This window comes from Ambystoma mexicanum, unplaced genomic scaffold (assembly GCF_040938575.1).
Source record: "Ambystoma mexicanum isolate Mex_15411 unplaced genomic scaffold, UKY_AmexF1_1 Mex_scaf20, whole genome shotgun sequence".
NCBI lineage: Eukaryota > Metazoa > Chordata > Amphibia > Caudata > Ambystomatidae > Ambystoma > Ambystoma mexicanum.
In genome coordinates this window covers 539,336-561,741 of record NW_027182434.1, presented here as the reverse complement: position 1 = coordinate 561,741, position 22,406 = coordinate 539,336, and the positions used below count along the sequence as shown (strand labels likewise).

The window sequence follows — 22,406 nt, the reverse complement described above, 5'->3', positions numbered from 1 at the left end:
TTAGCATGCAGCCCAGGGGTTTCTTTGACTGTCCTAAGCCCACAGGGACTTTGCCGTCCTCAGCTCATGAGACTTGAGATGGGTAGCTTGATTTGCTGAGGAAATGCGGGATGACAGATTCAACTCTGGAGTCAAACATAGCCCGGAACTATCGCCTTAAACTGAGTTTTAAGCCTGGTGCCGATAAAAAGAAAGAAATTAGCCTTAGATCGGGCAAGCCGTTTGACGGGGGAAAATGAGACCCCCTAGGCCATCTAGGTGGTCGCTGGATGCTGTGCAGACATCAGCAGCTGTTCATTTCATGCCCTCACGTCTCCTCGTTAGTATAGTGGTCAGTATCCCCGCCTGTCACGCGGGAGACCGGGGTTCAATTCCCCGACGGGGAGGTTAAACCTTTTCTGGATTTTTTTTAGTTCTTGACAAATATTCTTGAAGATTAGGCTGAGTCAAGTAGGGAATGGGTGCCAAGAACTGACTCTTTAAGAAAAAAGCACCGGCAACGCTAGTCATCGTACAATATTTGTGCACAATTGCTTACATTAGGCGGCCGGTCCACTTTATTGAGTCCCCCTCAGCACCATTTAGTGCTCCTGTTGTCTGCGAAGTCCAAATTGTAACCCTGAATCAGTTCCTCTTCTGACCCTTTGTATCATGTTACATGACGAGTAATGATCACCTGTTAGCTTTATCCCTAATTATAACTCTCACTCTTTCCCTGCATCTAACCCTAGCTCTAATCCCATCATTAACCTCGGTCCGGGCACACGCGTGAACCCTTACTCTCATCTCAGCCTCTCCTGGTGATACATCACACCTGGGATCGTTTGCTCCCTGTGGGCTGTGGGAAATTTGCTACCAGCACGCCCTGGAAGTGGGGCTCATTCCGCTGCAACGGGAGGTCTTCCCAGGACGCGTCACAGCTCAACGCAAGAGCTCCTGGGTTTCGAAGGCTCTTGCAGCAAGCCTTCACAAAGCAGCAGGGAGCGCCGTTCCAGATGGGAAACTTGAGACTGGATGTCCAGAAAAGCAAGACGTCAGAAGCGAAACCTTTTTCCTGCAGGGTGTGGCATACCATCCGCTTGCTCATTGCGACAGAGGTGGCACTAATGAAGGAAGAGGTCAACGTTACGTTCTTCTTTAAAATGCAAGGCCAGGAAAAGTGGCAGCGGTGGGATTTGAACCCACGCCTCCGAAGAGACTGGAGCCTTAATCCAGCACCTTAGACCGCTCGGCCACGCTACCTCCCTGCTAGTCGCCGAAAGCGGAACTTGACCCGTTGCCCGGCCCGCTTTAGTGCTTTGCCTTTTCTCCTTGGAAAGTCTGGAGACAGGCAGTGGAAGGGCAGGCAAACTGTCAGGTGCGCAGAGGAGGGGAGACCATGAGGCAAGGTGGGAGATGGGGGCAAGAAGTGAGAAAAAAACTAATCGCAAGCTAGGGCAGGATTCGGAAAGTGAAGCCGAAAAGGGGCTTAGCATGCAGCCCAGGGGTTTCTTTGACTGTCCTAAGCCCACAGGGACTTTGCCGTCCTCAGCTCATGAGACTTGAGATGGGTAGCTTGATTTGCTGAGGAAATGCGGGATGACAGATTCAACTCTGGAGTCAAACATAGCCCGGAACTATCGCCTTAAACTGAGTTTTAAGCCTGGTGCCGATAAAAAGAAAGAAATTAGCCTTAGATCGGGCAAGCCGTTTGACGGGGGAAAATGAGACCCCCTAGGCCATCTAGGTGGTCGCTGGATGCTGTGCAGACATCAGCAGCTGTTCATTTCATGCCCTCACGTCTCCTCGTTAGTATAGTGGTCAGAGCGGGAGACCGGGGTTCAATTCCCCGACGGGGAGGTTAAACCTTTTCTGGATTTTTTTTAGTTCTTGACAAATATTCTTGAAGATTAGGCTGAGTCAAGTAGGGAATGGGTGCCAAGAACTGACTCTTTAAGAAAAAAGCACCGGCAACGCTAGTCATCGTACAATATTTGTGCACAATTGCTTACATTAGGCGGCCGGTCCACTTTATTGAGTCCCCCTCAGCACCATTTAGTGCTCCTGTTGTCTGCGAAGTCCAAATTGTAACCCTGAATCAGTTCCTCTTCTGACCCTTTGTATCATGTTACATGACGAGTAATGATCACCTGTTAGCTTTATCCCTAATTATAACTCTCACTCTTTCCCTGCATCTAACCCTAGCTCTAATCCCATCATTAACCTCGGTCCGGGCACACGCGTGAACCCTTACTCTCATCTCAGCCTCTCCTGGTGATACATCACACCTGGGATCGTTTGCTCCCTGTGGGCTGTGGGAAATTTGCTACCAGCACGCCCTGGAAGTGGGGCTCATTCCGCTGCAACGGGAGGTCTTCCCAGGACGCGTCACAGCTCAACGCAAGAGCTCCTGGGTTTCGAAGGCTCTTGCAGCAAGCCTTCACAAAGCAGCAGGGAGCGCCGTTCCAGATGGGAAACTTGAGACTGGATGTCCAGAAAAGCAAGACGTCAGAAGCGAAACCTTTTTCCTGCAGGGTGTGGCATACCATCCGCTTGCTCATTGCGACAGAGGTGGCACTAATGAAGGAAGAGGTCAACGTTACGTTCTTCTTTAAAATGCAAGGCCAGGAAAAGTGGCAGCGGTGGGATTTGAACCCACGCCTCCGAAGAGACTGGAGCCTTAATCCAGCGCCTTAGACCGCTCGGCCACGCTACCTCCCTGCTAGTCGCCGAAAGCGGAACTTGACCCGTTGCCCGGCCCGCTTTAGTGCTTTGCCTTTTCTCCTTGGAAAGTCTGGAGACAGGCAGTGGAAGGGCAGGCAAACTGTCAGGTGCGCAGAGGAGGGGAGACCATGAGGCAAGGTGGGAGATGGGGGCAAGAAGTGAGAAAAAAACTAATCGCAAGCTAGGGCAGGATTCGGAAAGTGAAGCCGAAAAGGGGCTTAGCATGCAGCCCAGGGGTTTCTTTGACTGTCCTAAGCCCACAGGGACTTTGCCGTCCTCAGCTCATGAGACTTGAGATGGGTAGCTTGATTTGCTGAGGAAATGCGGGATGACAGATTCAACTCTGGAGTCAAACATAGCCCGGAACTATCGCCTTAAACTGAGTTTTAAGCCTGGTGCCGATAAAAAGAAAGAAATTAGCCTTAGATCGGGCAAGCCGTTTGACGGGGGAAAATGAGACCCCCTAGGCCATCTAGGTGGTCGCTGGATGCTGTGCAGACATCAGCAGCTGTTCATTTCATGCCCTCACGTCTCCTCGTTAGTATAGTGGTCAGTATCCCCGCCTGTCACGCGGGAATTCCCCGACGGGGAGGTTAAACCTTTTCTGGATTTTTTTTAGTTCTTGACAAATATTCTTGAAGATTAGGCTGAGTCAAGTAGGGAATGGGTGCCAAGAACTGACTCTTTAAGAAAAAAGCACCGGCAACGCTAGTCATCGTACAATATTTGTGCACAATTGCTTACATTAGGCGGCCGGTCCACTTTATTGAGTCCCCCTCAGCACCATTTAGTGCTCCTGTTGTCTGCGAAGTCCAAATTGTAACCCTGAATCAGTTCCTCTTCTGACCCTTTGTATCATGTTACATGACGAGTAATGATCACCTGTTAGCTTTATCCCTAATTATAACTCTCACTCTTTCCCTGCATCTAACCCTAGCTCTAATCCCATCATTAACCTCGGTCCGGGCACACGCGTGAACCCTTACTCTCATCTCAGCCTCTCCTGGTGATACATCACACCTGGGATCGTTTGCTCCCTGTGGGCTGTGGGAAATTTGCTACCAGCACGCCCTGGAAGTGGGGCTCATTCCGCTGCAACGGGAGGTCTTCCCAGGACGCGTCACAGCTCAACGCAAGAGCTCCTGGGTTTCGAAGGCTCTTGCAGCAAGCCTTCACAAAGCAGCAGGGAGCGCCGTTCCAGATGGGAAACTTGAGACTGGATGTCCAGAAAAGCAAGACGTCAGAAGCGAAACCTTTTTCCTGCAGGGTGTGGCATACCATCCGCTTGCTCATTGCGACAGAGGTGGCACTAATGAAGGAAGAGGTCAACGTTACGTTCTTCTTTAAAATGCAAGGCCAGGAAAAGTGGCAGCGGTGGGATTTGAACCCACGCCTCCGAAGAGACTGGAGCCTTAATCCAGCGCCTTAGACCGCTCGGCCACGCTACCTCCCTGCTAGTCGCCGAAAGCGGAACTTGACCCGTTGCCCGGCCCGCTTTAGTGCTTTGCCTTTTCTCCTTGGAAAGTCTGGAGACAGGCAGTGGAAGGGCAGGCAAACTGTCAGGTGCGCAGAGGAGGGGAGACCATGAGGCAAGGTGGGAGATGGGGGCAAGAAGTGAGAAAAAAACTAATCGCAAGCTAGGGCAGGATTCGGAAAGTGAAGCCGAAAAGGGGCTTAGCATGCAGCCCAGGGGTTTCTTTGACTGTCCTAAGCCCACAGGGACTTTGCCGTCCTCAGCTCATGAGACTTGAGATGGGTAGCTTGATTTGCTGAGGAAATGCGGGATGACAGATTCAACTCTGGAGTCAAACATAGCCCGGAACTATCGCCTTAAACTGAGTTTTAAGCCTGGTGCCGATAAAAAGAAAGAAATTAGCCTTAGATCTGGCAAGCCGTTTGACGGGGGAAAATGAGACCCCCTAGGCCATCTAGGTGGTCGCTGGATGCTGTGCAGACATCAGCAGCTGTTCATTTCATGCCCTCACGTCTCCTCGTTAGTATAGTGGTCAGTATCCCCGCCTGTCACGCGGGAGACCGGGGTTCAATTCCCCGACGGGGAGGTTAAACCTTTTCTGGATTTTTTTTAGTTCTTGACAAATATTCTTGAAGATTAGGCTGAGTCAAGTAGGGAATGGGTGCCAAGAACTGACTCTTTAAGAAAAAAGCACCGGCAACGCTAGTCATCGTACAATATTTGTGCACAATTGCTTACATTAGGCGGCCGGTCCACTTTATTGAGTCCCCCTCAGCACCATTTAGTGCTCCTGTTGTCTGCGAAGTCCAAATTGTAACCCTGAATCAGTTCCTCTTCTGACCCTTTGTATCATGTTACATGACGAGTAATGATCACCTGTTAGCTTTATCCCTAATTATAACTCTCACTCTTTCCCTGCATCTAACCCTAGCTCTAATCCCATCATTAACCTCGGTCCGGGCACACGCGTGAACCCTTACTCTCATCTCAGCCTCTCCTGGTGATACATCACACCTGGGATCGTTTGCTCCCTGTGGGCTGTGGGAAATTTGCTACCAGCACGCCCTGGAAGTGGGGCTCATTCCGCTGCAACGGGAGGTCTTCCCAGGACGCGTCACAGCTCAACGCAAGAGCTCCTGGGTTTCGAAGGCTCTTGCAGCAAGCCTTCACAAAGCAGCAGGGAGCGCCGTTCCAGATGGGAAACTTGAGACTGGATGTCCAGAAAAGCAAGACGTCAGAAGCGAAACCTTTTTCCTGCAGGGTGTGGCATACCATCCGCTTGCTCATTGCGACAGAGGTGGCACTAATGAAGGAAGAGGTCAACGTTACGTTCTTCTTTAAAATGCAAGGCCAGGAAAAGTGGCAGCGGTGGGATTTGAACCCACGCCTCCGAAGAGACTGGAGCCTTAATCCAGCGCCTTAGACCGCTCGGCCACGCTACCTCCCTGCTAGTCGCCGAAAGCGGAACTTGACCCGTTGCCCGGCCCGCTTTAGTGCTTTGCCTTTTCTCCTTGGAAAGTCTGGAGACAGGCAGTGGAAGGGCAGGCAAACTGTCAGGTGCGCAGAGGAGGGGAGACCATGAGGCAAGGTGGGAGATGGGGGCAAGAAGTGAGAAAAAAACTAATCGCAAGCTAGGGCAGGATTCGGAAAGTGAAGCCGAAAAGGGGCTTAGCATGCAGCCCAGGGGTTTCTTTGACTGTCCTAAGCCCACAGGGACTTTGCCGTCCTCAGCTCATGAGACTTGAGATGGGTAGCTTGATTTGCTGAGGAAATGCGGGATGACAGATTCAACTCTGGAGTCAAACATAGCCCGGAACTATCGCCTTAAACTGAGTTTTAAGCCTGGTGCCGATAAAAAGAAAGAAATTAGCCTTAGATCTGGCAAGCCGTTTGACGGGGGAAAATGAGACCCCCTAGGCCATCTAGGTGGTCGCTGGATGCTGTGCAGACATCAGCAGCTGTTCATTTCATGCCCTCACGTCTCCTCGTTAGTATAGTGGTCAGTATCCCCGCCTGTCACGCGGGAGACCGGGGTTCAATTCCCCGACGGGGAGGTTAAACCTTTTCTGGATTTTTTTTAGTTCTTGACAAATATTCTTGAAGATTAGGCTGAGTCAAGTAGGGAATGGGTGCCAAGAACTGACTCTTTAAGAAAAAAGCACCGGCAACGCTAGTCATCGTACAATATTTGTGCACAATTGCTTACATTAGGCGGCCGGTCCACTTTATTGAGTCCCCCTCAGCACCATTTAGTGCTCCTGTTGTCTGCGAAGTCCAAATTGTAACCCTGAATCAGTTCCTCTTCTGACCCTTTGTATCATGTTACATGACGAGTAATGATCACCTGTTAGCTTTATCCCTAATTATAACTCTCACTCTTTCCCTGCATCTAACCCTAGCTCTAATCCCATCATTAACCTCGGTCCGGGCACACGCGTGAACCCTTACTCTCATCTCAGCCTCTCCTGGTGATACATCACACCTGGGATCGTTTGCTCCCTGTGGGCTGTGGGAAATTTGCTACCAGCACGCCCTGGAAGTGGGGCTCATTCCGCTGCAACGGGAGGTCTTCCCAGGACGCGTCACAGCTCAACGCAAGAGCTCCTGGGTTTCGAAGGCTCTTGCAGCAAGCCTTCACAAAGCAGCAGGGAGCGCCGTTCCAGATGGGAAACTTGAGACTGGATGTCCAGAAAAGCAAGACGTCAGAAGCGAAACCTTTTTCCTGCAGGGTGTGGCATACCATCCGCTTGCTCATTGCGACAGAGCTGGCACTAATGAAGGAAGAGGTCAACGTTACGTTCTTCTTTAAAATGCAAGGCCAGGAAAAGTGGCAGCGGTGGGATTTGAACCCACGCCTCCGAAGAGACTGGAGCCTTAATCCAGCACCTTAGACCGCTCGGCCACGCTACCTCCCTGCTAGTCGCCGAAAGCGGAACTTGACCCGTTGCCCGGCCCGCTTTAGTGCTTTGCCTTTTCTCCTTGGAAAGTCTGGAGACAGGCAGTGGAAGGGCAGGCAAACTGTCAGGTGCGCAGAGGAGGGGAGACCATGAGGCAAGGTGGGAGTTGGGGGCAAGAAGTGAGAAAAAAACTAATCGCAAGCTAGGGCAGGATTCGGAAAGTGAAGCCGAAAAGGGGCTTAGCATGCAGCCCAGGGGTTTCTTTGACTGTCCTAAGCCCACAGGGACTTTGCCGTCCTCAGCTCATGAGACTTGAGATGGGTAGCTTGATTTGCTGAGGAAATGCGGGATGACAGATTCAACTCTGGAGTCAAACATAGCCCGGAACTATCGCCTTAAACTGAGTTTTAAGCCTGGTGCCGATAAAAAGAAAGAAATTAGCCTTAGATCGGGCAAGCCGTTTGACGGGGGAAAATGAGACCCCCTAGGCCATCTAGGTGGTCGCTGGATGCTGTGCAGACATCAGCAGCTGTTCATTTCATGCCCTCACGTCTCCTCGTTAGTATAGTGGTCAGTATCCCCGCCTGTCACGCGGGAGACCGGGGAGGTTAAACCTTTTCTGGATTTTTTTTAGTTCTTGACAAATATTCTTGAAGATTAGGCTGAGTCAAGTAGGGAATGGGTGCCAAGAACTGACTCTTTAAGAAAAAAGCACCGGCAACGCTAGTCATCGTACAATATTTGTGCACAATTGCTTACATTAGGCGGCCGGTCCACTTTATTGAGTCCCCCTCAGCACCATTTAGTGCTCCTGTTGTCTGCGAAGTCCAAATTGTAACCCTGAATCAGTTCCTCTTCTGACCCTTTGTATCATGTTACATGACGAGTAATGATCACCTGTTAGCTTTATCCCTAATTATAACTCTCACTCTTTCCCTGCATCTAACCCTAGCTCTAATCCCATCATTAACCTCGGTCCGGGCACACGCGTGAACCCTTACTCTCATCTCAGCCTCTCCTGGTGATACATCACACCTGGGATCGTTTGCTCCCTGTGGGCTGTGGGAAATTTGCTACCAGCACGCCCTGGAAGTGGGGCTCATTCCGCTGCAACGGGAGGTCTTCCCAGGACGCGTCACAGCTCAACGCAAGAGCTCCTGGGTTTCGAAGGCTCTTGCAGCAAGCCTTCACAAAGCAGCAGGGAGCGCCGTTCCAGATGGGAAACTTGAGACTGGATGTCCAGAAAAGCAAGACGTCAGAAGCGAAACCTTTTTCCTGCAGGGTGTGGCATACCATCCGCTTGCTCATTGCGACAGAGGTGGCACTAATGAAGGAAGAGGTCAACGTTACGTTCTTCTTTAAAATGCAAGGCCAGGAAAAGTGGCAGCGGTGGGATTTGAACCCACGCCTCCGAAGAGACTGGAGCCTTAATCCAGCGCCTTAGACCGCTCGGCCACGCTACCTCCCTGCTAGTCGCCGAAAGCGGAACTTGACCCGTTGCCCGGCCCGCTTTAGTGCTTTGCCTTTTCTCCTTGGAAAGTCTGGAGACAGGCAGTGGAAGGGCAGGCAAACTGTCAGGTGCGCAGAGGAGGGGAGACCATGAGGCAAGGTGGGAGATGGGGGCAAGAAGTGAGAAAAAAACTAATCGCAAGCTAGGGCAGGATTCGGAAAGTGAAGCCGAAAAGGGGCTTAGCATGCAGCCCAGGGGTTTCTTTGACTGTCCTAAGCCCACAGGGACTTTGCCGTCCTCAGCTCATGAGACTTGAGATGGGTAGCTTGATTTGCTGAGGAAATGCGGGATGACAGATTCAACTCTGGAGTCAAACATAGCCCGGAACTATCGCCTTAAACTGAGTTTTAAGCCTGGTGCCGATAAAAAGAAAGAAATTAGCCTTAGATCGGGCAAGCCGTTTGACGGGGGAAAATGAGACCCCCTAGGCCATCTAGGTGGTCGCTGGATGCTGTGCAGACATCAGCAGCTGTTCATTTCATGCCCTCACGTCTCCTCGTTAGTATAGTGGTCAGTATCCCCGCCTGTCACGCGGGAGACCGGGGTTCAATTCCCCGACGGGGAGGTTAAACCTTTTCTGGATTTTTTTTAGTTCTTGACAAATATTCTTGAAGATTAGGCTGAGTCAAGTAGGGAATGGGTGCCAAGAACTGACTCTTTAAGAAAAAAGCACCGGCAACGCTAGTCATCGTACAATATTTGTGCACAATTGCTTACATTAGGCGGCCGGTCCACTTTATTGAGTCCCCCTCAGCACCATTTAGTGCTCCTGTTGTCTGCGAAGTCCAAATTGTAACCCTGAATCAGTTCCTCTTCTGACCCTTTGTATCATGTTACATGACGAGTAATGATCACCTGTTAGCTTTATCCCTAATTATAACTCTCACTCTTTCCCTGCATCTAACCCTAGCTCTAATCCCATCATTAACCTCGGTCCGGGCACACGCGTGAACCCTTACTCTCATCTCAGCCTCTCCTGGTGATACATCACACCTGGGATCGTTTGCTCCCTGTGGGCTGTGGGAAATTTGCTACCAGCACGCCCTGGAAGTGGGGCTCATTCCGCTGCAACGGGAGGTCTTCCCAGGACGCGTCACAGCTCAACGCAAGAGCTCCTGGGTTTCGAAGGCTCCTGCAGCAAGCCTTCACAAAGCAGCAGGGAGCGCCGTTCCAGATGGGAAACTTGAGACTGGATGTCCAGAAAAGCAAGACGTCAGAAGCGAAACCTTTTTCCTGCAGGGTGTGGCATACCATCCGCTTGCTCATTGCGACAGAGCTGGCACTAATGAAGGAAGAGGTCAACGTTACGTTCTTCTTTAAAATGCAAGGCCAGGAAAAGTGGCAGCGGTGGGATTTGAACCCACACCTCCGAAGAGACTGGAGCCTTAATCCAGCGCCTTAGACCGCTCGGCCACGCTACCTCCCTGCTAGTCGCCGAAAGCGGAACTTGACCCGTTGCCCGGCCCGCTTTAGTGCTTTGCCTTTTCTCCTTGGAAAGTCTGGAGACAGGCAGTGGAAGGGCAGGCAAACTGTCAGGTGCGCAGAGGAGGGGAGACCATGAGGCAAGGTGGGAGATGGGGGCAAGAAGTGAGAAAAAAACTAATCGCAAGCTAGGGCAGGATTCGGAAAGTGAAGCCGAAAAGGGGCTTAGCATGCAGCCCAGGGGTTTCTTTGACTGTCCTAAGCCCACAGGGACTTTGCCGTCCTCAGCTCATGAGACTTGAGATGGGTAGCTTGATTTGCTGAGGAAATGCGGGATGACAGATTCAACTCTGGAGTCAAACATAGCCCGGAACTATCGCCTTAAACTGAGTTTTAAGCCTGGTGCCGATAAAAAGAAAGAAATTAGCCTTAGATCGGGCAAGCCGTTTGACGGGGGAAAATGAGACCCCCTAGGCCATCTAGGTGGTCGCTGGATGCTGTGCAGACATCAGCAGCTGTTCATTTCATGCCCTCACGTCTCCTCGTTAGTATAGTGGTCAGTATCCCCGCCTGTCACGCGGGAGACCGGGGTTCCCCGACGGGGAGGTTAAACCTTTTCTGGATTTTTTTTAGTTCTTGACAAATATTCTTGAAGATTAGGCTGAGTCAAGTAGGGAATGGGTGCCAAGAACTGACTCTTTAAGAAAAAAGCACCGGCAACGCTAGTCATCGTACAATATTTGTGCACAATTGCTTACATTAGGCGGCCGGTCCACTTTATTGAGTCCCCCTCAGCACCATTTAGTGCTCCTGTTGTCTGCGAAGTCCAAATTGTAACCCTGAATCAGTTCCTCTTCTGACCCTTTGTATCATGTTACATGACGAGTAATGATCACCTGTTAGCTTTATCCCTAATTATAACTCTCACTCTTTCCCTGCATCTAACCCTAGCTCTAATCCCATCATTAACCTCGGTCCGGGCACACGCGTGAACCCTTACTCTCATCTCAGCCTCTCCTGGTGATACATCACACCTGGGATCGTTTGCTCCCTGTGGGCTGTGGGAAATTTGCTACCAGCACGCCCTGGAAGTGGGGCTCATTCCGCTGCAACGGGAGGTCTTCCCAGGACGCGTCACAGCTCAACGCAAGAGCTCCTGGGTTTCGAAGGCTCTTGCAGCAAGTCTTCACAAAGCAGCAGTGAGCGCCGTTCCAGATGGGAAACTTGAGACTGGATGTCCAGAAAAGCAAGACGTCAGAAGCGAAACCTTTTTCCTGCAGGGTGTGGCATACCATCCGCTTGCTCATTGCGACAGAGGTGGCACTAATGAAGGAAGAGGTCAACGTTACGTTCTTCTTTAAAATGCAAGGCCAGGAAAAGTGGCAGCGGTGGGATTTGAACCCACGCCTCCGAAGAGACTGGAGCCTTAATCCAGCGCCTTAGACCGCTCGGCCACGCTACCTCCCTGCTAGTCGCCGAAAGCGGAACTTGACCCGTTGCCCGGCCCGCTTTAGTGCTTTGCCTTTTCTCCTTGGAAAGTCTGGAGACAGGCAGTGGAAGGGCAGGCAAACTGTCAGGTGCGCAGAGGAGGGGAGACCATGAGGCAAGGTGGGAGATGGGGGCAAGAAGTGAGGAAAAAACTAATCGCAAGCTAGGGCAGGATTCGGAAAGTGAAGCCGAAAAGGGGCTTAGCATGCAGCCCAGGGGTTTCTTTGACTGTCCTAAGCCCACAGGGACTTTGCCGTCCTCAGCTCATGAGACTTGAGATGGGTAGCTTGATTTGCTGAGGAAATGCGGGATGACAGATTCAACTCTGGAGTCAAACATAGCCCGGAACTATCGCCTTAAACTGAGTTTTAAGCCTGGTGCCGATAAAAAGAAAGAAATTAGCCTTAGATCGGGCAAGCCGTTTGACGGGGGAAAATGAGACCCCCTAGGCCATCTAGGTGGTCGCTTGATGCTGTGCAGACATCAGCAGCTGTTCATTTCATGCCCTCACGTCTCCTCGTTAGTATAGTGGTCAGTATCCCCGCCTGTCACGCGGGAGACCGGGGTTCGGGGAGGTTAAACCTTTTCTGGATTTTTTTTAGTTCTTGACAAATATTCTTGAAGATTAGGCTGAGTCAAGTAGGGAATGGGTGCCAAGAACTGACTCTTTAAGAAAAAAGCACCGGCAACGCTAGTCATCGTACAATATTTGTGCACAATTGCTTACATTAGGCGGCCGGTCCACTTTATTGAGTCCCCCTCAGCACCATTTAGTGCTCCTGTTGTCTGCGAAGTCCAAATTGTAACCCTGAATCAGTTCCTCTTCTGACCCTTTGTATCATGTTACATGACGAGTAATGATCACCTGTTAGCTTTATCCCTAATTATAACTCTCACTCTTTCCCTGCATCTAACCCTAGCTCTAATCCCATCATTAACCTCGGTCCGGGCACACGCGTGAACCCTTACTCTCATCTCAGCCTCTCCTGGTGATACATCACACCTGGGATCGTTTGCTCCCTGTGGGCTGTGGGAAATTTGCTACCAGCACGCCCTGGAAGTGGGGCTCATTCCGCTGCAACGGGAGGTCTTCCCAGGACGCGTCACAGCTCAACGCAAGAGCTCCTGGGTTTCGAAGGCTCTTGCAGCAAGCCTTCACAAAGCAGCAGGGAGCGCCGTTCCAGATGGGAAACTTGAGACTGGATGTCCAGAAAAGCAAGACGTCAGAAGCGAAACCTTTTTCCTGCAGGGTGTGGCATACCATCCGCTTGCTCATTGCGACAGAGGTGGCACTAATGAAGGAAGAGGTCAACGTTACGTTCTTCTTTAAAATGCAAGGCCAGGAAAAGTGGCAGCGGTGGGATTTGAACCCACGCCTCCGAAGAGACTGGAGCCTTAATCCAGCACCTTAGACCGCTCGGCCACGCTACCTCCCTGCTAGTCGCCGAAAGCGGAACTTGACCCGTTGCCCGGCCCGCTTTAGTGCTTTGCCTTTTCTCCTTGGAAAGTCTGGAGACAGGCAGTGGAAGGGCAGGCAAACTGTCAGGTGCGCAGAGGAGGGGAGACCATGAGGCAAGGTGGGAGATGGGGGCAAGAAGTGAGAAAAAAACTAATCGCAAGCTAGGGCAGGATTCGGAAAGTGAAGCCGAAAAGGGGCTTAGCATGCAGCCCAGGGGTTTCTTTGACTGTCCTAAGCCCACAGGGACTTTGCCGTCCTCAGCTCATGAGACTTGAGATGGGTAGCTTGATTTGCTGAGGAAATGCGGGATGACAGATTCAACTCTGGAGTCAAACATAGCCCGGAACTATCGCCTTAAACTGAGTTTTAAGCCTGGTGCCGATAAAAAGAAAGAAATTAGCCTTAGATCGGGCAAGCCGTTTGACGGGGGAAAATGAGACCCCCTAGGCCATCTAGGTGGTCGCTGGATGCTGTGCAGACATCAGCAGCTGTTCATTTCATGCCCTCACGTCTCCTCGTTAGTATAGTGGTCAGTATCCCCGCCTGTCACGCGGGAGACCGGGGTTCAATTCCCCGACGGGGAGGTTAAACCTTTTCTGGATTTTTTTTAGTTCTTGACAAATATTCTTGAAGATTAGGCTGAGTCAAGTAGGGAATGGGTGCCAAGAACTGACTCTTTAAGAAAAAAGCACCGGCAACGCTAGTCATCGTACAATATTTGTGCACAATTGCTTACATTAGGCGGCCGGTCCACTTTATTGAGTCCCCCTCAGCACCATTTAGTGCTCCTGTTGTCTGCGAAGTCCAAATTGTAACCCTGAATCAGTTCCTCTTCTGACCCTTTGTATCATGTTACATGACGAGTAATGATCACCTGTTAGCTTTATCCCTAATTATAACTCTCACTCTTTCCCTGCATCTAACCCTAGCTCTAATCCCATCATTAACCTCGGTCCGGGCACACGCGTGAACCCTTACTCTCATCTCAGCCTCTCCTGGTGATACATCACACCTGGGATCGTTTGCTCCCTGTGGGCTGTGGGAAATTTGCTACCAGCACGCCCTGGAAGTGGGGCTCATTCCGCTGCAACGGGAGGTCTTCCCAGGACGCGTCACAGCTCAACGCAAGAGCTCCTGGGTTTCGAAGGCTCTTGCAGCAAGCCTTCACAAAGCAGCAGGGAGCGCCGTTCCAGATGGGAAACTTGAGACTGGATGTCCAGAAAAGCAAGACGTCAGAAGCGAAACCTTTTTCCTGCAGGGTGTGGCATACCATCCGCTTGCTCATTGCGACAGAGCTGGCACTAATGAAGGAAGAGGTCAACGTTACGTTCTTCTTTAAAATGCAAGGCCAGGAAAAGTGGCAGCGGTGGGATTTGAACCCACGCCTCCGAAGAGACTGGAGCCTTAATCCAGCACCTTAGACCGCTCGGCCACGCTACCTCCCTGCTAGTCGCCGAAAGCGGAACTTGACCCGTTGCCCGGCCCGCTTTAGTGCTTTGCCTTTTCTCCTTGGAAAGTCTGGAGACAGGCAGTGGAAGGGCAGGCAAACTGTCAGGTGCGCAGAGGAGGGGAGACCATGAGGCAAGGTGGGAGTTGGGGGCAAGAAGTGAGAAAAAAACTAATCGCAAGCTAGGGCAGGATTCGGAAAGTGAAGCCGAAAAGGGGCTTAGCATGCAGCCCAGGGGTTTCTTTGACTGTCCTAAGCCCACAGGGACTTTGCCGTCCTCAGCTCATGAGACTTGAGATGGGTAGCTTGATTTGCTGAGGAAATGCGGGATGACAGATTCAACTCTGGAGTCAAACATAGCCCGGAACTATCGCCTTAAACTGAGTTTTAAGCCTGGTGCCGATAAAAAGAAAGAAATTAGCCTTAGATCGGGCAAGCCGTTTGACGGGGGAAAATGAGACCCCCTAGGCCATCTAGGTGGTCGCTGGATGCTGTGCAGACATCAGCAGCTGTTCATTTCATGCCCTCACGTCTCCTCGTTAGTATAGTGGTCAGTATCCCCGCCTGTCACGCGGGAGACCGGGGAGGTTAAACCTTTTCTGGATTTTTTTTAGTTCTTGACAAATATTCTTGAAGATTAGGCTGAGTCAAGTAGGGAATGGGTGCCAAGAACTGACTCTTTAAGAAAAAAGCACCGGCAACGCTAGTCATCGTACAATATTTGTGCACAATTGCTTACATTAGGCGGCCGGTCCACTTTATTGAGTCCCCCTCAGCACCATTTAGTGCTCCTGTTGTCTGCGAAGTCCAAATTGTAACCCTGAATCAGTTCCTCTTCTGACCCTTTGTATCATGTTACATGACGAGTAATGATCACCTGTTAGCTTTATCCCTAATTATAACTCTCACTCTTTCCCTGCATCTAACCCTAGCTCTAATCCCATCATTAACCTCGGTCCGGGCACACGCGTGAACCCTTACTCTCATCTCAGCCTCTCCTGGTGATACATCACACCTGGGATCGTTTGCTCCCTGTGGGCTGTGGGAAATTTGCTACCAGCACGCCCTGGAAGTGGGGCTCATTCCGCTGCAACGGGAGGTCTTCCCAGGACGCGTCACAGCTCAACGCAAGAGCTCCTGGGTTTCGAAGGCTCTTGCAGCAAGCCTTCACAAAGCAGCAGGGAGCGCCGTTCCAGATGGGAAACTTGAGACTGGATGTCCAGAAAAGCAAGACGTCAGAAGCGAAACCTTTTTCCTGCAGGGTGTGGCATACCATCCGCTTGCTCATTGCGACAGAGGTGGCACTAATGAAGGAAGAGGTCAACGTTACGTTCTTCTTTAAAATGCAAGGCCAGGAAAAGTGGCAGCGGTGGGATTTGAACCCACGCCTCCGAAGAGACTGGAGCCTTAATCCAGCGCCTTAGACCGCTCGGCCACGCTACCTCCCTGCTAGTCGCCGAAAGCGGAACTTGACCCGTTGCCCGGCCCGCTTTAGTGCTTTGCCTTTTCTCCTTGGAAAGTCTGGAGACAGGCAGTGGAAGGGCAGGCAAACTGTCAGGTGCGCAGAGGAGGGGAGACCATGAGGCAAGGTGGGAGATGGGGGCAAGAAGTGAGAAAAAAACTAATCGCAAGCTAGGGCAGGATTCGGAAAGTGAAGCCGAAAAGGGGCTTAGCATGCAGCCCAGGGGTTTCTTTGACTGTCCTAAGCCCACAGGGACTTTGCCGTCCTCAGCTCATGAGACTTGAGATGGGTAGCTTGATTTGCTGAGGAAATGCGGGATGACAGATTCAACTCTGGAGTCAAACATAGCCCGGAACTATCGCCTTAAACTGAGTTTTAAGCCTGGTGCCGATAAAAAGAAAGAAATTAGCCTTAGATCGGGCAAGCCGTTTGACGGGGGAAAATGAGACCCCCTAGGCCATCTAGGTGGTCGCTGGATGCTGTGCAGACATCAGCAGCTGTTCATTTCATGCCCTCACGTCTCCTCGTTAGTATAGTGGTCAGTATCCCCGCCTGTCACGCGGGAGACCGGGGTTCAATTCCCCGACGGGGAGGTTAAACCTTTTCTGGATTTTTTTTAGTTCTTGACAAATATTCTTGAAGATTAGGCTGAGTCAAGTAGGGAATGGGTGCCAAGAACTGACTCTTTAAGAAAAAAGCACCGGCAACGCTAGTCATCGTACAATATTTGTGCACAATTGCTTACATTAGGCGGCCGGTCCACTTTATTGAGTCCCCCTCAGCACCATTTAGTGCTCCTGTTGTCTGCGAAGTCCAAATTGTAACCCTGAATCAGTTCCTCTTCTGACCCTTTGTATCATGTTACATGACGAGTAATGATCACCTGTTAGCTTTATCCCTAATTATAACTCTCACTCTTTCCCTGCATCTAACCCTAGCTCTAATCCCATCATTAACCTCGGTCCGGGCACACGCGTGAACCCTTACTCTCATCTCAGCCTCTCCTGGTGATACATCACACCTGGGATCGTTTGCTCCCTGTGGGCTGTGGGAAATTTGCTACCAGCACGCCCTGGAAGTGGGGCTCATTCCGCTGCAACGGGAGGTCTTCCCAGGACGCGTCACAGCTCAACGCAAGAGCTCCTGGGTTTCGAAGGCTCTTGCAGCAAGCCTTCACAAAGCAGCAGGGAGCGCCGTTCCAGATGGGAAACTTGAGACTGGATGTCCAGAAAAGCAAGACGTCAGAAGCGAAACCTTTTTCCTGCAGGGTGTGGCATACCATCCGCTTGCTCATTGCGACAGAGCTGGCACTAATGAAGGAAGAGGTCAACGTTACGTTCTTCTTTAAAATGCAAGGCCAGGAAAAGTGGCAGCGGTGGGATTTGAACCCACGCCTCCGAAGAGACTGGAGCCTTAATCCAGCACCTTAGACCGCTCGGCCACGCTACCTCCCTGCTAGTCGCCGAAAGCGGAACTTGACCCGTTGCCCGGCCCGCTTTAGTGCTTTGCCTTTTCTCCTTGGAAAGTCTGGAGACAGGCAGTGGAAGGGCAGGCAAACTGTCAGGTGCGCAGAGGAGGGGAGACCATGAGGCAAGGTGGGAGTTGGGGGCAAGAAGTGAGAAAAAAACTAATCGCAAGCTAGGGCAGGATTCGGAAAGTGAAGCCGAAAAGGGGCTTAGCATGCAGCCCAGGGGTTTCTTTGACTGTCCTAAGCCCACAGGGACTTTGCCGTCCTCAGCTCATGAGACTTGAGATGGGTAGCTTGATTTGCTGAGGAAATGCGGGATGACAGATTCAACTCTGGAGTCAAACATAGCCCGGAACTATCGCCTTAAACTGAGTTTTAAGCCTGGTGCCGATAAAAAGAAAGAAATTAGCCTTAGATCGGGCAAGCCGTTTGACGGGGGAAAATGAGACCCCCTAGGCCATCTAGGTGGTCGCTGGATGCTGTGCAGACATCAGCAGCTGTTCATTTCATGCCCTCACGTCTCCTCGTTAGTATAGTGGTCAGTATCCCCGCCTGTCACGCGGGAGACCGGGGAGGTTAAACCTTTTCTGGATTTTTTTTAGTTCTTGACAAATATTCTTGAAGATTAGGCTGAGTCAAGTAGGGAATGGGTGCCAAGAACTGACTCTTTAAGAAAAAAGCACCGGCAACGCTAGTCATCGTACAATATTTGTGCACAATTGCTTACATTAGGCGGCCGGTCCACTTTATTGAGTCCCCCTCAGCACCATTTAGTGCTCCTGTTGTCTGCGAAGTCCAAATTGTAACCCTGAATCAGTTCCTCTTCTGACCCTTTGTATCATGTTACATGACGAGTAATGATCACCTGTTAGCTTTATCCCTAATTATAACTCTCACTCTTTCCCTGCATCTAACCCTAGCTCTAATCCCATCATTAACCTCGGTCCGGGCACACGCGTGAACCCTTACTCTCATCTCAGCCTCTCCTGGTGATACATCACACCTGGGATCGTTTGCTCCCTGTGGGCTGTGGGAAATTTGCTACCAGCACGCCCTGGAAGTGGGGCTCATTCCGCTGCAACGGGAGGTCTTCCCAGGACGCGTCACAGCTCAACGCAAGAGCTCCTGGGTTTCGAAGGCTCTTGCAGCAAGCCTTCACAAAGCAGCAGGGAGCGCCGTTCCAGATGGGAAACTTGAGACTGGATGTCCAGAAAAGCAAGACGTCAGAAGCGAAACCTTTTTCCTGCAGGGTGTGGCATACCATCCGCTTGCTCATTGCGACAGAGCTGGCACTAATGAAGGAAGAGGTCAACGTTACGTTCTTCTTTAAAATGCAAGGCCAGGAAAAGTGGCAGCGGTGGGATTTGAACCCACGCCTCCGAAGAGACTGGAGCCTTAATCCAGCACCTTAGACCGCTCGGCCACGCTACCTCCCTGCTAGTCGCCGAAAGCGGAACTTGACCCGTTGCCCGGCCCGCTTTAGTGCTTTGCCTTTTCTCCTTGGAAAGTCTGGAGACAGGCAGTGGAAGGGCAGGCAAACTGTCAGGTGCGCAGAGGAGGGGAGACCATGAGGCAAGGTGGGAGTTGGGGGCAAGAAGTGAGAAAAAAACTAATCGCAAGCTAGGGCAGGATTCGGAAAGTGAAGCCGAAAAGGGGCTTAGCATGCAGCCCAGGGGTTTCTTTGACTGTCCTAAGCCCACAGGGACTTTGCCGTCCTCAGCTCATGAGACTTGAGATGGGTAGCTTGATTTGCTGAGGAAATGCGGGATGACAGATTCAACTCTGGAGTCAAACATAGCCCGGAACTATCGCCTTAAACTGAGTTTTAAGCCTGGTGCCGATAAAAAGAAAGAAATTAGCCTTAGATCGGGCAAGCCGTTTGACGGGGGAAAATGAGACCCCCTAGGCCATCTAGGTGGTCGCTGGATGCTGTGCAGACATCAGCAGCTGTTCATTTCATGCCCTCACGTCTCCTCGTTAGTATAGTGGTCAGTATCCCCGCCTGTCACGCGGGAGACCGGCCCCGACGGGGAGGTTAAACCTTTTCTGGATTTTTTTTAGTTCTTGACAAATATTCTTGAAGATTAGGCTGAGTCAAGTAGGGAATGGGTGCCAAGAACTGACTCTTTAAGAAAAAAGCACCGGCAACGCTAGTCATCGTACAATATTTGTGCACAATTGCTTACATTAGGCGGCCGGTCCACTTTATTGAGTCCCCCTCAGCACCATTTAGTGCTCCTGTTGTCTGCGAAGTCCAAATTGTAACCCTGAATCAGTTCCTCTTCTGACCCTTTGTATCATGTTACATGACGAGTACTGATCACCTGTTAGCTTTATCCCTAATTATAACTCTCACTCTTTCCCTGCATCTAACCCTAGCTCTAATCCCATCATTAACCTCGGTCCGGGCACACGCGTGAACCCTTACTCTCATCTCAGCCTCTCCTGGTGATACATCACACCTGGGATCGTTTGCTCCCTGTGGGCTGTGGGAAATTTGCTACCAGCACGCCCTGGAAGTGGGGCTCATTCCGCTGCAACGGGAGGTCTTCCCAGGACGCGTCACAGCTCAACGCAAGAGCTCCTGGGTTTCGAAGGCTCTTGCAGCAAGTCTTCACAAAGCAGCAGGGAGCGCCGTTCCAGATGGGAAACTTGAGACTGGATGTCCAGAAAAGCAAGACGTCAGAAGCGAAACCTTTTTCCTGCAGGGTGTGGCATACCATCCGCTTGCTCATTGCGACAGAGGTGGCACTAATGAAGGAAGAGGTCAACGTTACGTTCTTCTTTAAAATGCAAGGCCAGGAAAAGTGGCAGCGGTGGGATTTGAACCCACGCCTCCGAAGAGACTGGAGCCTTAATCCAGCGCCTTAGACCGCTCGGCCACGCTACCTCCCTGCTAGTTGCCGAAAGCGGAACTTGACCCGTTGCCCGGCCCGCTTTAGTGCTTTGCCTTTTCTCCTTGGAAAGTCTGGAGACAGGCAGTGGAAGGGCAGGCAAACTGTCAGGTGCGCAGAGGAGGGGAGACCATGAGGCAAGGTGGGAGATGGGGGCAAGAAGTGAGAAAAAAACTAATCGCAAGCTAGGGCAGGATTCGGAAAGTGAAGCCGAAAAGGGGCTTAGCATGCAGCCCAGGGGTTTCTTTGACTGTCCTAAGCCCACAGGGACTTTGCCGTCCTCAGCTCATGAGACTTGAGATGGGTAGCTTGATTTGCTGAGGAAATGCGGGATGACAGATTCAACTCTGGAGTCAAACATAGCCCGGAACTATCGCCTTAAACTGAGTTTTAAGCCTGGTGCCGATAAAAAGAAAGAAATTAGCCTTAGATCGGGCAAGCCGTTTGACGGGGGAAAATGAGACCCCCTAGGCCATCTAGGTGGTCGCTGGATGCTGTGCAGACATCAGCAGCTGTTCATTTCATGCCCTCACGTCTCCTCGTTAGTATAGTGGTCAGTATCCCCGCCTGTCACGCGGGAGACCGGGTTCCCCGACGGGGAGGTTAAACCTTTTCTGGATTTTTTTTAGTTCTTGACAAATATTCTTGAAGATTAGGCTGAGTCAAGTAGGGAATGGGTGCCAAGAACTGACTCTTTAAGAAAAAAGCACCGGCAACGCTAGTCATCGTACAATATTTGTGCACAATTGCTTACATTAGGCGGCCGGTCCACTTTATTGAGTCCCCCTCAGCACCATTTAGTGCTCCTGTTGTCTGCGAAGTCCAAATTGTAACCCTGAATCAGTTCCTCTTCTGACCCTTTGTATCATGTTACATGACGAGTAATGATCACCTGTTAGCTTTATCCCTAATTATAACTCTCACTCTTTCCCTGCATCTAACCCTAGCTCTAATCCCATCATTAACCTCGGTCCGGGCACACGCGTGAACCCTTACTCTCATCTCAGCCTCTCCTGGTGATACATCACACCTGGGATCGTTTGCTCCCTGTGGGCTGTGGGAAATTTGCTACCAGCACGCCCTGGAAGTGGGGCTCATTCCGCTGCAACGGGAGGTCTTCCCAGGACGCGTCACAGCTCAACGCAAGAGCTCCTGGGTTTCGAAGGCTCTTGCAGCAAGCCTTCACAAAGCAGCAGGGAGCGCCGTTCCAGATGGGAAACTTGAGACTGGATGTCCAGAAAAGCAAGACGTCAGAAGCGAAACCTTTTTCCTGCAGGGTGTGGCATACCATCCGCTTGCTCATTGCGACAGAGCTGGCACTAATGAAGGAAGAGGTCAACGTTACGTTCTTCTTTAAAATGCAAGGCCAGGAAAAGTGGCAGCGGTGGGATTTGAACCCACGCCTCCGAAGAGACTGGAGCCTTAATCCAGCACCTTAGACCGCTCGGCCACGCTACCTCCCTGCTAGTCGCCGAAAGCGGAACTTGACCCGTTGCCCGGCCCGCTTTAGTGCTTTGCCTTTTCTCCTTGGAAAGTCTGGAGACAGGCAGTGGAAGGGCAGGCAAACTGTCAGGTGCGCAGAGGAGGGGAGACCATGAGGCAAGGTGGGAGTTGGGGGCAAGAAGTGAGAAAAAAACTAATCGCAAGCTAGGGCAGGATTCGGAAAGTGAAGCCGAAAAGGGGCTTAGCATGCAGCCCAGGGGTTTCTTTGACTGTCCTAAGCCCACAGGGACTTTGCCGTCCTCAGCTCATGAGACTTGAGATGGGTAGCTTGATTTGCTGAGGAAATGCGGGATGACAGATTCAACTCTGGAGTCAAACATAGCCCGGAACTATCGCCTTAAACTGAGTTTTAAGCCTGGTGCCGATAAAAAGAAAGAAATTAGCCTTAGATCGGGCAAGCCGTTTGACGGGGGAAAATGAGACCCCCTAGGCCATCTAGGTGGTCGCTGGATGCTGTGCAGACATCAGCAGCTGTTCATTTCATGCCCTCACGTCTCCTCGTTAGTATAGTGGTCAGTATCCCCGCCTGTCACGCGGGAGACCGGGGAGGTTAAACCTTTTCTGGATTTTTTTTAGTTCTTGACAAATATTCTTGAAGATTAGGCTGAGTCAAGTAGGGAATGGGTGCCAAGAACTGACTCTTTAAGAAAAAAGCACCGGCAACGCTAGTCATCGTACA

The 22,406-nt window shown here is 51.2% G+C and overlaps 6 non-coding genes across 6 annotated transcripts; all 6 read left to right on the top strand.

The window, feature by feature from the left end:
- Nucleotides 1-314: 314 nt before the first annotated feature.
- On the top strand, nucleotides 315-386 carry TRNAD-GUC (transfer RNA aspartic acid (anticodon GUC)). Its single transcript has one exon. It is a non-coding gene; the product is annotated as a tRNA-Asp (tRNA).
- A 4,305-nt stretch (nucleotides 387-4,691) lies between these two features.
- On the top strand, nucleotides 4,692-4,763 carry TRNAD-GUC (transfer RNA aspartic acid (anticodon GUC)). The gene has a single exon. It is a non-coding gene; the product is annotated as a tRNA-Asp (tRNA).
- A 1,396-nt stretch (nucleotides 4,764-6,159) lies between these two features.
- Nucleotides 6,160-6,231, top strand: TRNAD-GUC (transfer RNA aspartic acid (anticodon GUC)). The gene has a single exon. It is a non-coding gene; the product is annotated as a tRNA-Asp (tRNA).
- A 2,846-nt stretch (nucleotides 6,232-9,077) lies between these two features.
- TRNAD-GUC (transfer RNA aspartic acid (anticodon GUC)) lies at nucleotides 9,078-9,149 on the top strand. Its single transcript has one exon. It is a non-coding gene; the product is annotated as a tRNA-Asp (tRNA).
- Nucleotides 9,150-13,465: 4,316 nt separating this feature from the next.
- On the top strand, nucleotides 13,466-13,537 carry TRNAD-GUC (transfer RNA aspartic acid (anticodon GUC)). Its single transcript has one exon. It is a non-coding gene; the product is annotated as a tRNA-Asp (tRNA).
- Nucleotides 13,538-16,383: 2,846 nt separating this feature from the next.
- Nucleotides 16,384-16,455, top strand: TRNAD-GUC (transfer RNA aspartic acid (anticodon GUC)). The gene has a single exon. It is a non-coding gene; the product is annotated as a tRNA-Asp (tRNA).
- The last annotated feature ends 5,951 nt before the right edge of the window (nucleotides 16,456-22,406 follow it).